The sequence below is a fragment of the Symphalangus syndactylus genome, chromosome 13 (genome assembly GCF_028878055.3).
Source record: "Symphalangus syndactylus isolate Jambi chromosome 13, NHGRI_mSymSyn1-v2.1_pri, whole genome shotgun sequence".
In the NCBI taxonomy this organism is placed as follows: domain Eukaryota; kingdom Metazoa; phylum Chordata; class Mammalia; order Primates; family Hylobatidae; genus Symphalangus; species Symphalangus syndactylus.
Genome location: NC_072435.2, coordinates 30,002,611 through 30,017,439, shown reverse-complemented (window position 1 = coordinate 30,017,439; position 14,829 = coordinate 30,002,611). Strand labels below are relative to the sequence as shown.

The 14,829-nt window shown below is 39.4% G+C and overlaps 1 protein-coding gene and 1 long non-coding RNA gene across 46 annotated transcripts in view; one reads left to right on the top strand and one right to left on the bottom strand.

Annotated features, from left to right (window-relative positions):
• The window catches only part of CARD8 (caspase recruitment domain family member 8), a 53,399-nt gene extending 44,213 nt beyond the window's left edge, over positions 1-9,186 (bottom strand). For 5 of the 45 annotated variants that reach the window (XM_055235846.2, XM_063615876.1, XM_055235841.2 and 2 more), the window contains exons 1-3: positions 9,046-9,172; positions 2,341-2,437; positions 2,113-2,223 (exon numbers count right to left, since the gene is read on the bottom strand). The gene's annotated coding sequence lies outside the window, so the exon portion shown is untranslated. The other 40 variants (XM_063615855.1, XM_063615869.1, XM_063615872.1 and 37 more) reach the window with 29 other exon arrangements.
• LOC129459306 (uncharacterized) lies at positions 8,745-11,485 on the top strand. The gene is made up of 2 exons (XR_008649960.1): positions 8,745-9,048; positions 9,605-11,485. It is a non-coding gene; the product is annotated as an uncharacterized lncRNA (long non-coding RNA).
• The last annotated feature ends 3,344 nt before the right edge of the window (positions 11,486-14,829 follow it).

Sequence of the window (14,829 nt, the reverse complement as noted above, 5' to 3'; positions counted from 1 at the left end):
ATCCGATGATGAAATAATATGCAATTTTAAAAGAATGTCAAAGATGTCTAAAAACTGACACTGAATTACCACTAAGATCTATTGTTAATGAAAAAAACGCATAGTAAATAACAGTGTGTAAACTTTCTACTCTTCAAGTAAAGAGTAAAAATTTGTATATGCATAAAGAAACTCTGGATATATATATACCGTAACACCACAGTACATACTCAACTGTGTTTGGGGAGCAGACTATGTGAATTTATTACCCTTTATAAAGTAAATAAATGGTTTAAAAACCTCCATCTAAAATTTTCACACGGAAAATTTTATATATATATATTATACTTTCATGACACTATGTTATTGTTTATATATATATATACACACACACATAATACTTCCATTTGTTTTGATGTCACACAAGCAAAATTAAAATTACACTAAATTTTAAATTTTAACGTTCAAATACACATGATTTTTACCATTTGTGATACACATTGTATCATATGTATTCTCAATTGAAATTTCAATTAAAATTCAGTTACCACTCATCAAATTTTACCATCACTATTTCAATTGAAAACATTTTCATATTGCATTTAAAAAGTTTTGACGGTTTACTTTTATTTTAGAAATCAAATTATTTCACGAAAACCAAATACTCTTCACCTTAAATTGTCTTTTTTACTCCCATGAAAATCTGTATTCACCTTCACAAGAAAAAAATGCAAAATTACATTCTTTAAAGTTCAAATACTAAAATTCTTGTATAGTATTTTATATGACATTGGAAATTTTAAAAAGCATGTAATAAAAATCCCAGTCACGCATGAAGGCGTAGCCTTGCCTGCATGCATTGCCTGTAGCCCCAGCCACTCCAGAGGCCGAAGTGGGAGGATCACTTGGGTCCAGATGGCTGAGACCAGTCTGTGCCACATAGTGAAGCCCTGTCGTTTAAAAAAAATTCCTAAACTTCCAAAAATTGGAATAAAACTCATTATTCCTTGACATATTAAAGAAACAAACAACAGAGAAATGAACGAATGATATAAATTAGGAATCAAAAGGATAAAACACAAATGTCCTGAAAAGATGTTAAAATTTACTAGTAATCAGGGGAATGTGCATGACAACCACTATCAGATATCATTCTCATCCACAATACTGATGGAAATAAGAAAATCTGACAAAATCAAGTGTGAATATGAATGTGTAGCAATGGAAACTCGTAAATCAGTAGTGGAGATGAGCGAAAACACAGCCGCTTTGGAGAATAAATTGCCTATATCTAGACAACTTCAAGACACACCTACCCTTGAAATTATGTGTGGTCAAGAAAATGCATATAAAAAGTCTATCGTATTATAGTTTGCTATCAGAAAACAGGGTAACAAACTGAATGTCCATCATCAAAGAATGGATACATTGATTATAATATCATCATTGCATTAATACTGTAGCGCAGTTAACATAAATTATTAAAACCACATGTAAACATGGATAAATATCTAAAATGTAACATTGGGCCAGGCACGGTGGCTCACGCCTGTAATCCCAACACTTTGGGAGGCCGAGGCGGGCGGATCACCTGAGATCAGGAGTTCGAAGCCAGACTGCCAACATGGTGAAACCCCGTCTCTACTAAAAATACAAAAATTAGTCGTGCGTGGTAGCGGGCGCCTGTCACCCCAGCTACTCGGGAGGCTGAGGCAAGAGAATCGCTTGAACCCGAGAGGTAGAGGTTGCAGTGAGCCAAGATCACACCACTGGACTCCAGTCTGGGTGGCAGAACGAGACTCCGTCTCAAAAAAAAAAAAAGTAATATTGATTAAAAATCAAATTGCATGAGACTGCACGGCATGATACCGAGCAAATACAACTTTTAAATATTACAGAAAATCATATTTAAAATACAAACCCAATACATAAATCATGCAGGGGGATTAAGACGTTTCTGGATAGTGGCAACAGCCGAGAATGGCTGGATGAATTCCAGAGAAATTTCATATATTGCTTCAATTTTATTTAAAATATATTATTACCTATGTCTTAGATATTTTATTGTAAATAATGGACAAGGATATTATAAACTCTGCAGAATTAAGTGTAATCGTGTTTTTTCCTACTCACATTGAAGATGGCCCAGATGCTTGCATTAACCCTGTTTACCGCCCACAGCCATCATGGCGACCGGAAGTCCTGAGAGCTTGTTTCCCTCAAATCTCAGAAAGCCCTCCTTCTCTGTGAGCATTATTTCAAAAGAAGTTGAGAACCAGAGAAACCGAAGCTTAAGGGGATTCTCCCATTTGGCCAGTCCTCCCCTAAAGTCACCACCTGCTGCTTCTCTGGAGCGCTTACCTGGTGAGTTTCAGGAGCCCCAGGGTGCAGGAAGGAGGAGCGGACGCTTGTTGCTTGGACACTGCCAGGCTGCTCTGTGTTCTGTTCCTCTTGGTCACTTAGGAAGGAGTACCCCAAAGGGAGAAGTTCATATGAGGCTGTCGGAAAGGGAAATGGGGCCCTCCCCTTGTTGAAAACAAAACCCTCAGGAAGCTTTGCATCCTGTTAGTCATAGCTGAAATTTATGACTTCAATGACTTGGCAGGGACAGTCTTAATAATCTCTCCATACTCAAGTTGTTTTAATTTATGTAATAATAATTTTTATACCAGTGTTTGTGTTGTTAATACTAATAACTGTACATTGTAACTGTAATCCTTTAATTATTACAAGTGTTAACCTAAATAACAAACATATGAAAGCTTCCAAAAGGAAACAGTTTATTTGGGAATAGAGCATTGCAATTGGGAATAGAGCATTGCAATTGGGAATAGACATGCCATATTAAACTATGAGTATATTCAGGAAGATAAAGGAAGACAGAAATGGGGAGGATTGCATATTGTTTTGACATAATTTTCCTTGGCCACAAGGATGAGTAAAAAGGGTGACATTAGTCTAAGGTTGGACAGGCAGTTGCTGGGCAGCATTCTTTGCAGAAATATTTTTTGTTTAAGGTTGCAATGACCTCTACGCAAGGTTGTTGGTTTTGCAGAGTCTTTTTCATTTTCAGGCACACAAGGATAAGACCCCCCTCTTCATGGCTTTCCTGGCTTTATTTGTCAGGGTCATCTTAACATTAGTGGTTCCATTTTGTTCTGACAACTTTCAGATTTCTCCTTGTGATCAAGAACTTTCTCTGAAAGCATCATTGATCAATCATTCTGTAATTAAGATTTGATGTCCCTTGATGCCAGCATGGACCTGTCCCAGTTTGCTGGTCTCATCCCATGTTGTGAGGAGTCACTGGTGACTAGGAATCGATGTCAAAAGCACATTTGAGCAACAAAGGAGATTTGAAGGGTGTGGCTCTCAGGCTAAGTCTCCCTGGAGTCCATTAGTAAGTTCAATTTTGTCTGTTCTACAGTCTTTTGCTATCCCTTTAAAGTACTGATTCAGTATTATTTTGTTAGGAGCTGCACCTCTGAAAAAATTTAACAAGTAACGGATAGAAAGTTTAAAAAGGAGAAATATAAAGTAAGGGGAAATACAAATTAAGAGCAATGTGAGATTTTCGGTTTGCATATGGTTTTGAGCCATAAACCTAGGTTTAAAGACAACTAATTGAAGAACTCAAACAGTTATTGAAGACAGTAGGGAGTTAGGTAAGACCTGGGGTAACCATGTGGCCTGCTTTCTTGTTTTGTGTATAGGGGCCTCAACTTTTCTCACAGGAATTTATCCAGGTACAGCATGTCGTATTAGCAACAGCACAGACAATTTCTTATTTAACCAATGGATACTAAAGAATGTTGTAGGTTGGGTTCTGTTAAGTTATAAGCAGAAGCAATTGATCATAAAATTTGAATTACACCATTATTCTGCTAAGTAGAAAAAGGTCGAATTAAGTGAGATGAAAGTCTCATTATGATATAGACTCTTGTTTCAGCATCTTGCAGAAAGTTATACAGTGTGAAAACACCAACTTTTTCTCCTGGTTTGTAGTGTGAATGTCTCTGGTTACGATATTGGGCAGTTTGGTAAACTATTGTGTGATCCGCATGTCAGCCTTGAGGCTTGTTCCCGCTTTCATTTTCCTCTGGATCACCAACATGCTAATCTATGTTCACATCATTGAAACCATACAGGCCAATACCAATTTCACCATTGTTGGTCCTGGATATTTGCAAGACTATTGTCAAACTAGGCCATACATACAATAATTTAATATACATTTGGGGCTTGGATTATATTTCTGTTAAATTGCACTGCTCTATGGGACTTCTTTTATTCATTCCACAAATATATTTTGCACATGTTCCTTATTCTTGGTACTATTTAATGGGTTTGACGTACATCCATGATCTAAACAGATAAAACTCCCCCAAGGATCATTTATAAATGTCACGGTGATTCGCGATGACCTGTTTGTGTTCCTCATGGTCTGGACCAGCATCGACATGGCCAATCTCCTCTGCAGACACCAGCGGAGAGCCCAGCGTCTGCACAGCCCCAGGCTCTCTTCCCAGCCATCTCCTGAACACAGAGCCACCCGCACCATCCTCCTGCTCCTCAGGTGCTTTGTGTGCTTTTATTGCTCAAACAACTTCATCACCCTTTATTTCTTTTATAAATCTGAGAAAAACCCAAGACTGGAGCTGATCACTGGAATTATTTCATCATGCGACCCAACCATCTGCCCTTTTGTGCTCATGAAAAATAACAGCATTATTTCCTAATTTACCTCTTCCTCTCTAAGACGAGAATGATCAGTTCTCAGGGAGCATTCAATGGCTGACCTCAAACCTCATGCTTTCTTCTGCAGCTGGGAAGTCCCCATGATGACTTATGTGGAGAAAAAATCATGCAGTTATTGAGCAATTGAATTGGGGTTAGTTTGAATTGAGGTGTACCATAAATTGAAAAAGTATTCAGGTTTTGAAGTCAACATAAATAACAGTATATAAATATTATCTTAATTTTCACACTGCTGACAAGTTCAAATTATGACATTTTGGGTAAAACATGTTTATGTTTTGTTATGTTTACATATATATGCATATTTAAATAAAATACATATATATACACATATGTAAGTATATATATATATATTTTTTTTTTTTTTTTTTTTTTTTTTTTTTTGAGTCAGAGTCTTGCGGTGTCACCCAGGCTGGAGTATGCAGTGGTGTGATCTCAGCTCACTGCAACCCCCACCTCCTGGATTCAAGCAATCCTCCCACTTCAGCCTTCCAAGTAGCTAGGATTATAGGTGTGCACCACCATGCCCGGCTAATTTTTTTGTATTTTTTAGTAGAGACAGATTTCCCCATGTTGGCCAGGCTGGTCTAGAAATCCTGACCTAAAGTGAACGGCCTGCCTCAGCCTCCGAAAGTGCTAGGATTGTAGGTGTGAGCCACTGCACCGGCCTTATCAGTATATATCTATACACACACACACATACCCACACACAAACACACATATGTGTATACATATACAACTACATATGTATTTTTAAAACTAACTGTATCTGCTTGTTTTTGCTTTTTTAAATGCAGTTGCTAGAAAATTTAATATACATTTGGGGCTTGGATTATATTTCTGTTAAACTGCACTGCTCTATGGCACTTCTTTGATTCATTCCACAAATGTATTTTGCACATGTTCCTTAGTCTTGGTACTATTTAATGGGTTGGACGTACATCTGTGATCTAAACAGATAAAACATAATAGCACAAAAGATTATACAGAATGTTTGTGGTACAGGAAAAGGTATATGTACACATGATAGGAGCTAAAAAGAATAGGACTGGTTAAGAGAATGTGGTGCGTGAGAGTGCAAGTGTAGGGAGATGCAGTGACTGGGATTACAGGCGTGCATCACCATGCCTGGCTAATTTTTGTATTTTTGTAGAGATGGGGTTTCACCATATTGGCCAGGCTGGTCTCGAACTCCTGGCCTCACGTGATCCACCTCCCTCGGCCTCCCAAAGTGCTGTAATTACAGGTGTGAGCCACCGCACCTGGCCAACATTTATCATTTTGAATACTCATCTGCACAAATGTTTCCAAGTGGGGCCACTTCCCCACCCCTCACATGACAATGGCAGTGATATACCATATACATGGTTATTAAAAAGAATCTGGAGCAACAATATGAATGTCAGACAAATTAGGCTTCAAGAGCATTTCCCTCCATCTTATAGGAGATAAACCCAAAGAAAAAGTTATATTAGGATTCCAATAAAAGAATGCAAGATGACCATCTGTGTAAAAATGTAATCAATGGGAAGCAGGTACACCTCCAATAACGTTAGACAAAATATATTTTACCTAAACAGCATTACTAAGTATAAAGTAGATCACTTCAATAAGAATAACAATTTTAATTTTGTGTATACATATTAACACTTTCACTATGTGTATGGTATACATGGGTAGAATGATAAACAGATACAGAATAATCCTCCACTGTTGTGGGAAATCTGATCAAGTCTTTTAGCAATTAACAGAATATAACAGAATATCAGTAGAGATATAAAAAATTGACGAAAGCAATTCATATTCTTGACTTAAGTGCCCTAGAATAACAACTCACACAGCCACTGAAGAATCCCCATCATCCTATCTCAATCATAGAGGAAACACATAGTACATGTAGCCACACAACAAACACAGAAGTGAGTGTCAACAAAGTGGAAGAGTTTAGTTCACAGATTATCTGAATATATGTATAATGAGTTATAAATAATAAATAATTGAGCCAGGTGAAGTAGTACATGCCTGTAATCCCACCTACTTGGGAGGCTGAGGCAGGAGTTTGAGTCCAGTCTGGGCAGCACTGCAAGATCCCATCCCCCAAATAATAAATAAACAAACTAATTAAGTAATCAATAATTGAATGAGAAAATTTAGCTCATGTTTCAATATGTTCAATCTTAGGATATATACTTCTAGACAACCACTTAGTGACAAAAATTCTGTAGAAATCCATCACTGAAAGTTCATTATGTAAATAAATGTGAAGACTAGATAAGAACCACAGAACACAATGACATTGGAAAAAATGTCACAGAAATTCTTTGAAAACAGAAATGCAGGCTGAGCATGGTGGCTCATCCCTGTAATCCCAGCACTTTGGGAGGCCGAAGTGGGCAGATCACAAGTCAGGGGTTTGAGACCAGCCTGGCCAACATAGCAAAACCCCGTCTCTACTAAAAATACAAAAACAATTAGCTGGGTGTGGTGGTGGGCACCTGTAGACCCAGCTACTCAGGAGGCTGAGGCAGGAGAATGCTTTCAGAGAAAGTTCTTGATCACAAGGGGAAATCTGAAAGTTGTCAGAACAAAATGGAGTCACTTATGTTAAGATAACCCTGACAAATACAGCCAGGAATGCCATGAAGAGAGGGCTCTTATCCTTGCATGCCTGAAAATGAAAAAGACTCTACAAAACCTACAACCTTGCATAAAGGTCTTCACAACCGTAAACAAAAAATATTTCTGCAAGGAATGCTGCCCAGCAACTGCTCGTCCAACCTCGGACTAATGTCACCCTTGTTACTGATCTTTGTAGCCAAGGAAAATTCTGTCAAAACAATATGCAATCCTCTCCATTTCAGTCTTCCTTTATCTCCCTGAATATACACATAATTTAATATGGCATGTCTATTCCCAGCTGCAATGCTCTATTCCCAAATAAACATTGTTTCCGGCCGGGCACAGTGGCTCACGCCTGTAATCCCAGCACTTTGGGAGGCCAAGGCGGGCTGATCTCGAGGTCAAGAGACGGAGACCATCCTGGCCAACATGGTGAAACTCCGTCTCTACTAAAAAATAAAAAATTAGCTGGGCGTGGTGGCGCACGCCTATAGTCCCAGCTACTGGGGAGACTGAGGCACGAGAATCGCTTGAACCTGGGAGGCAGAGGTTGCAGTGAGCCAAGATCATGCCACTGCACTCCAGCCTAGCGACAGCGTGACACTCCGTCTCAAAAAGAAAAAAAAAAATTGTTTCCCTTAGGAAGCTTTCATATGTTAGTTAGATTAACACTTCTAATAATTAAAGTTATACAGTTACAGTGTAAAATGATTAGTATTAACTGAAAGAGTCGGACCGACTCAAACAGTCGGACCGACTCAAACAGTCGGACCCGATCGGGCTCAAACCAAAGACATGCTGGTCACGGTCAAGAGATTTTATTGGAGGCACCAAGGCGACACCACACGGAGGAGGAGAAGGAAGGAAGAAGAGGCAAGCTGCTTAGGTGCTGGGTTTTTATACTCAGTGGGGCTACGTGGGCTTAGGGGCGGGGTTTGAGTAAAAGGCAGGAGGGGTTCTTCCCTGACTGGCCTTCTCTTGGCGGGCTCGCGGGGTGCAGAACCGGGAACCGGGGGTGAAGAACCCGGAACCGGCGCCATCTTACTGTGCCCATGTTACCTAACATTAACAACATATACATTGGTATGAAAATTATTATTACAGGCCGGGCGCGGTGGCTCACGCTTGTAATCCCAGCACTTTGGGAGGCCGAGGCGGACGGATCACGAGGTCAGGAGATCGAGACCACGGTGAAACCCCGTCTCTACTAAAAATACAAAAAAATTAGCCGGGCGTGGTGGCGGGCGCCTGTAGTCCAGCTACTCGGAGAGGCTGAGGCAGGAGAATGGCGTGAACCCGGGAGGCGGAGCTTGCAGTGAGCCGAGATTGCGCCACTGCACTCCAGCCTGGGTGACAGAGTGAGACTCCGTCTCAAAAAAAAAAAAAAAAAAAAAAAAAAAATTATTATTACAGAAATTAAAACAAATTGAGTATGAGAGAGATTATTAAGACTGTCCAAGCCAAGTCACTGAAGTCATAAATTTATGACTAACAGGATGCAGAGCTTCCAGAGGGTTTTGTTTTTAACAAGGGAAGGGCCCTATTTCCCCTTCTGACACGCTCATATGAACTTCTCACTTTGTCTTGGTCCTTGCTGACCAAGAGGAACAGAACACAGAGCAGCCTGGCGGTGTCCTACCAACAAGCCTCCGTTTCTCCTTGCTGTACGCTGGGGCTCCTGAAACTCACCTGGTAAGCGCTCCAGAGAAGCAGCAGGTTGTGACTTTAGGGGAGGACGGGCCAAATGGGAGAACACCCTTAGGTCGGTTTCTCTAGTTCTCAACTTCTTTTGAACTAACGCTCGCAGAGAAGGCGGGCTCTCTGAGAACTGAGGGAAGTAAGCTCTCAGGACTTCCGGTCGCCATGATGGCTGTGGGCAGTCAATGGGGTCAGTGCAAGCATCTGGGCCATCTTTAATGTGGGCAGGAAAAAAACACGATTACACTTACTTCTGCAGAGTTTATAATATCCTTGTCCATTATTTAAAATAAAATATCTAAGACATAGGTAATAATATATTTTAAATAAAGTTGAAGCAATATATGAAACTTCTCTGGAATTCATCCAGCCACTCTCAGCTGTTACCACTGTCCAGAAACGTCTTAATCTGCCTGCATGATTTATGTATTTGGTTTGTGTTTTAAATATCATTTTCTGTAATATTTAAAAGTTGTACTTACTTGGTATCCTGCTATGCATTCGCATGCAATTTGATTTTTAATCAGTATTACTTTTTTTTTTTTTTGAGATGGAGTCTTCCTCTGTCACCCAGGCTGGAATGTAATGGAGCAATCTCGGCTCACTGCAACCTCTGCCTCCCAGGTTCAAGCGATTCTCTTGCCTCAGCCTCCCGAGTAGCTGGAATTACAGGCACATGCCACCACGCTCGGCTAATTTTTTGTATTTTTAGTAAAGACAGAGTTTCACCACGTTGGCCAGGGTGGTCTCCATCTCTTGACCTCGAAATCAGCCCGCCTCGGCCTCCCAAAGTGCTGGGATTACAGGCGTGAGCCACTGTGCCCGGCCTTGGTTTCTAAATACTATTTTGAAGGATCTGTGGAGAAATGGTTACTTCGAGGGCTGGGGCAGGAATATATAAGATAAAATCGGAACAAATTGTGACACCAGAACATGAAGAAATATTTCAAAAAGGATGGAGCATGTTGAGTGAACACAGAACACGAACATGCATGACCTCAGCCTAATCATGAGAAAACATCAAAGAAATCCAAATTGATAAACATTCTGTAAAATAATTGGCCATGCTCAGCAAAAGTGTCACAATCACAAAAGACAGGGGAAGAATAAGAAACGGTCACAGACTGGAGGAATCTAAGGAGAGATAACAAGTAAGTGCAATGTGAGATCCTCGATTAGATCTTGGAGAAGAAAGAGGACGTTAAGAGAAATATTGACAAAATTCAAATAAGGTCTGCACATTGGGTAATGGTACGATATGCTGACATCAATTTCCTGGTTGGATAATTGTATTACATATACTATTATGTATTACATACACTATTATGTATATAATTATTATATTAAATTACATATACAGTTGTATATTATATATAATGCAATAAAGGTATATATACGATTATATATAATACAATAAATGTATATATACAATTTTATATATAACAACTATTATATGTATAATACAATTATATATATAGCTATATATATGTACATATATATATCAGGATAGGCTGGTTGAGGATTTATATGAATCTTTGCTAGTTTTGCATGTTTAAAATTATTTCAACATAAAAAAATTATATGGGTCATGTAGTTTTTTTGTACAGTTTAATTCTAGGCACCATAGTTTCTATTTTAATGGGTGTATTTTCTTCTTCCATGGAATTGGGATAGTCTGTTATATTAAAAAACCTATTCATTTTTGTACATTAAGATTCTTCTGGCCGGGCGCGATGGCTCACACCTATAATCCCAGCACTTGGGAACCTGAGGCAGGCAGATCACCTGAGGTCAGGAGTTCAAGACCAGCATGTCCAACATGGTGAAACCCCATCTCTACTAAAAATACAAAAAAAATTAGCCAGGCATGGTGGCGCATGCCTGTAATCCCAGCTACTTGGGAGGCTGAGGAGGAGAATCACTAGAACTCAGGAAGCAGAGGTTGCAGTGAGCCAAGACTGCACCACTGCACTCTGGCCTAAGCAACAGAGGGAGACTCCATCTAAAAAAAAAAAAAAAAAAAAAAAAAAAAAAGATTATTTCTCTAACTTACTGGTTTATCTTTTGTAGCTTATTTCAGGTTATTTGTTGTGTTTGTCTAATGAGTTATAGTTTAATGTCCTTCCGTTCAATCACTGTATTTCAAATTTATTCCGATATTTTGGAATAAGCTTCCAATATTTTAACTTAAATAGGGAAGGTCATACTTGGTATTTTCCTGACCTCAGCTGGAATGATTTCATAGTGTTCACATGAACACATTTGGCCTGAGAGAGACTTATTATGCCGAGAATGTGTGTAACCCTTTTTACTTAGGAATTGTGGGTGGAGTTTTTTTTCCCCCCAAGAATGATTGTTAATTTCGGTCCATCATTTTCCTTTGATTGTTCTTCATCTCGAAAACAAATAATAAAATAATAAAATAAATAAATAAAACTTCCTGGTCTTCTCACCTATTTTCTTGCAGTGCCTTTAAGCAATGCTCGGCCAATATCTTTTTATTAATTATCATGGAATGCATGGGACCGTTCCATGCCTGATTATATGCAGAATGTTCTTTCTACACGTGAGTTTTTGTAGTATTTCTGTACTCTGTCACACTAAGCCATTTCTCTATCTTCAAGGATCTCCCATCCACACCGCCTCTACCACATTTGTCTCCTGCTCAGCCTCCACTCCAACTGCCCAGACCTCACAGCTCTTGTATTCAGACTCTATAGATAAATCACCGAGTATGAGGCTTTACTCACAGGAAATTACTCTTCTGGCACTTCCTGACTTCTTTATGTTTTCTCACTCTGCACTTCCTCCCTGTTCCTCCACCGTGCTCCACCCTGACTTAACACAGTTTTGTCAGCCAGTGAGAAATGTTTAGATCTGTGAATTCTATCTGTCTCCTCGTTATTCTGAAAATGGAGTTTTCATGGACTTTTCCATTCACCTTATTGCTTTCATTGATACTCAGTAATAAACAAGATAAATTGTTATTTCCCATTGCCTTGTTCATTTCAGAAATACCAGGTAGAATTTTCCAAACAAGGCTTGATACATATTCCCAGCAATTGTTGAGTGATTCACTTGTATATTGTCTTGATATTACTTCGATCATATATTACATTTATTTCTCATTTTTGAATATCTGGACTTATATAAATTTTATGTAATTCATGTTTGTATTTATCCAAGTTCTCAGAAACTACAACTGCTGTAATTGATCAGAATTCTCCTAATACAGGTGTAATTAAAGTGAGAGATGCTTTTTGGCTCATGAAAAAAAAGACTGTAGATCAAGTCTCAATAACTTTTAGTTAATCCTGTAGAAAGTTAGCCAAGATAATGTATAGCTTCTTCAAAATTCTTATAAAGAAAAAAATTCCATTTTGTTTCTTGAAATGAGGTATTGCTTTGTCCCTCAGACTGGAATGCAGTGGCGCCTTCACAGCTCACTGCAACCTTAAACTCCTGGAATGAAGGGATCCTCTCACTTCAGCCTCCTGAGTAGCTGGGACTACAGGCGCAAACCACTGCGCCTGGCTTCATGAGAAAAAAAATTAAATATATAATGGTACTAGGTAAAATAATACTAAATAAGAAATAATTTGAATGCATACTATATTAACTCTGGAATAACAATACTTAAAGTAAAAGTGTTTTTTATAACAAAGGGAAGCTTGTAGTTCAGAGGATAGCTAAATTAAATTTGTTGCAGGCTGTGAGAGACATAACAAACATAAGCACATGAAATATGTAGATTTTTATATTTTTATTGAAAATTGGATAGAAATATTTCGTTTGTTCAGCTGGAACATGTGAGTGATTATTATGCATATAAATAAATAGACATTCAGTGTAGGGGCCAGCCCTACAGAGTCTGTGGGTCTTTCTCCCCGTGTGCGGAGACGAGAGATCGTAGAAATAAAGACACAAGACAGAGATAGAAGAAAAGACAGCTGGGCCCGGGGGACCACTACCACCAAGACGCGGAGACCGATAGTGGCCCCAAATGCCTGGCTGCGCTGATACTTATTGGTTACAAGGCAAAAGGGGCAGGGTAAGGAGTGTGAGTCATCTCCAATGATTGATAAGGTCACATGAGTCATGTTTCCACCGGACAGGGCCCCCCACCCCTTTGGCAGCCCAGGTGGAGAGAGAGAGGAGACAGCTTATGCCATTATTTCTGCATTTCAGAGACTTTTAGTACTTTTACTAATTCTGCTACTGCTATCTAGAGCAGAGCCAGGTGTACAGGGTGGAACATGAAAGTGGACCAGGAGTGTGACCGCCGAAGCACAGCATCACAGGGAGACGGTTAGGCCTCCGGATAACTGCGGGCGAGCCTGACTGATGTCAGGCCCTCCATAAGAGGTGGTGGAGCGGAGTCTTCTCTAACTCCCCCGGGGAAAGGCAGACTCCCTTTCCCAGTCTGCTAAGTAACGGGTGCCTTTTCTAGGCACTGATGCTACCGCTAGACCAAGGTCCACTAAGTAACAGGTGCCTTCCCAGACGCTGGCATTACCGCTAGACCAAGGAGCCCTCTAGTGGCCCTGTCCGGGCGTGACAGAAGGCTCACACTCTTGTCTTCTGGTCACTTCTCACCTTGCCCCTTCAGCTCCTATCTCTGTATGGCCTGTTTTTTCCTAGGTTATGATTGTAGAGCGAAGATTATTATAATATTGGAATAAAGAGTAATTGCTACAAACTAATGATTAATGATATTCACATATAAGCATATCTATGATCTATATCTAGTATAACTATTCTTATTTTATATATTTTCTTTATTATACTGGAACAGCTCGTGCCCTCAGTCTCTTGCCTCGGCACCTGGGTGGCTTGCCGCCCACAATTCAGGTGTTGCAGATAAATTCATTGGTGGTAAAATAAAACATTTGTATAGGGTTTTGGAATTCAAATCTTTAAAATCACTTCTCTGAATTTCCATTAGATGACTATTGCTTCCAACAAAATTCTAGTAGGTAAACACAACCACCTTCTAAGAACTTAGAACTCTGAGACTGGGCACAATGGCTCATGTCTGTAATCCCAGAACTTTGGGAGGCCAAGGCAGGCAGATCACCTGAGGTTGGGAGTTCAAGACCAGCCTGAGCAACATGGAGAAACCCTGTCTCTACTAAAAATACAAAATTAGCAGGCCGTGGTGGTGCATGCCTGTAATCCCAGCTACTCAGGAGGCTGAGACAGGAGAATCGCTTGAACCTGAGATCGCGCCATTGCACTCCAGCTTGGCAACAAGAGAGAAACTCTGTCTAAAAAAAAAAAAAAAAAAAAAAGACTTAGAACTCCCCAACATTAAATGGCCAGTTCCCTCAGAATAAAAACCAAAATATTTTAACCAAGGTGAACTTTGAATAATTAATTCGATTGTTACACTTTCTTCTTAAAGAAGTTATGAAGAACTTCAAAATGACATGACTGTATAACAATAGTGAGATGCAAACAAAGAACAAAAACTACCACAAAAGAAATTCTGAATTTCATTCAGCAGCTTTACTGTTAGTCTTAATATGGTGCTAATTAGGAGTTGGTTTTGCATTGCTCAGTAGCAGAGATATAATTATGGTTTGTTATATGTGGTGATATAATATAAAAATATACCCTCTCTAGCCTTGTCTACTGACAGAATTAGGTGCAATGTCACTCCAGCAGCAAGAGCCTGATGTATCTGCCTGGAATTCATGTTTTGATCTGTAAATCTCTAATAGTAATTGTGAAGAGCTCAACTCAGTATGGAAACTGATCTGGTCACATATTTTT